Below are 1,250 nucleotides of genomic sequence, written 5' to 3'. Positions count from 1 at the left end.
TTGAATTTTGGATTATTATTTTTCTTTAGTGTTTTACCATGTCCATATGCATGTGGAAATTATCTACCTCTCTTTCCCTCTACTCCAAAGTGCCAGTTTTCTTTGTATTAGCGTTTTTTTTTTTTTTTTTTTAATTGCTATAACAAATTACCACAAACTTAGTGGCTCAAACACACAGATTTGTATGTGGGAGGCAGTGGGTATATGGGAAATCGTACTTTCTGCTTCATTTTGCTGTAAACCTAAAGCTGCTCTAGAGTTCTGTTTTTTGTTTTTTTGGATTTCTTCCTTTCTTTCTTTTTCTTTTTCTTTCTTTCTTTTTTTTTTTTTTTTTAAAGGCATTAGGTACCAGCATTAGGGGAAGCTTGGAACTCTCTGTACTAAATTTTGCAACTTTTCTGTAAACCTAAAGTTACTCTAAAATAAAAAGGTTATTTAAAAATTTTAAAAATGCAATACAAATGTATTACAGTTCTGTAGGTCAGAAGTCTGACATCGGTCTCACTGGGCTAAAATCAGGCCCTTAGAGGAATATCTAGGGGTCTATAGCAAAGAGTCTGCTTGCTTGCCTTTCCTAGCTTCTAGAGGTAGTCCACATTCCCTGGTTCATGGCCTCCATTCATTTTCAAAGCCAGCAATGGCAAATTGAGTTATTCTCATATCCATCACTCCAGTGTCTTCTGCCTTCCTCTTCCATTTATAAAGGCCCGTGTGATTACATTGGGCCTACCCAGATAATCTGGGATAATTTCCCCATCCCTGGGTCAGTTGAGCAACTTTAATTCTTGCCTATAACCTTTATTCCCATTTGTTATGTGCCCTAACATATTCACAGGTTCTAGGGAATAAAATATGGACATTTTTTGTTTGTTTGTTTTTGAGACGGAGTCTTGCTCTGTCACCAGGCTGGAGTGCAGTGGCACGATCTTGGCTCACTGCAACCTCTGCCTCCTGGGCTCAAGCAATTCTCCTGCCTCAGCCTCCCAAGTAGCTGGGACTACAGGTGTGTGCCACCACGCCCTACTAATATATATATATATATATTTTAGTAGAGACGGGGTTTCACCCTGTTAGCCAGGATGGTCTCCATCTCCTGACCTCGTGATCCGCCCACCTCAGCCTCCCAAAGTGCTGGGATTACAGGTGTGAGCCACTGTGTCCAGCCATCATTTTGATGTGATAAAAACCCAGACCTTAAACTTTGTTACTCATGCCTGTGATTAAAAGTTCGCCATGCCTAAGGTTTTTTT

This window comes from Mandrillus leucophaeus, unplaced genomic scaffold, assembly GCF_000951045.1.
Source record: "Mandrillus leucophaeus isolate KB7577 unplaced genomic scaffold, Mleu.le_1.0 Scaffold88, whole genome shotgun sequence".
Classification (NCBI taxonomy): Eukaryota; Metazoa; Chordata; class Mammalia; order Primates; family Cercopithecidae; genus Mandrillus; species Mandrillus leucophaeus.
This window is presented reverse-complemented; position numbering follows the sequence as displayed.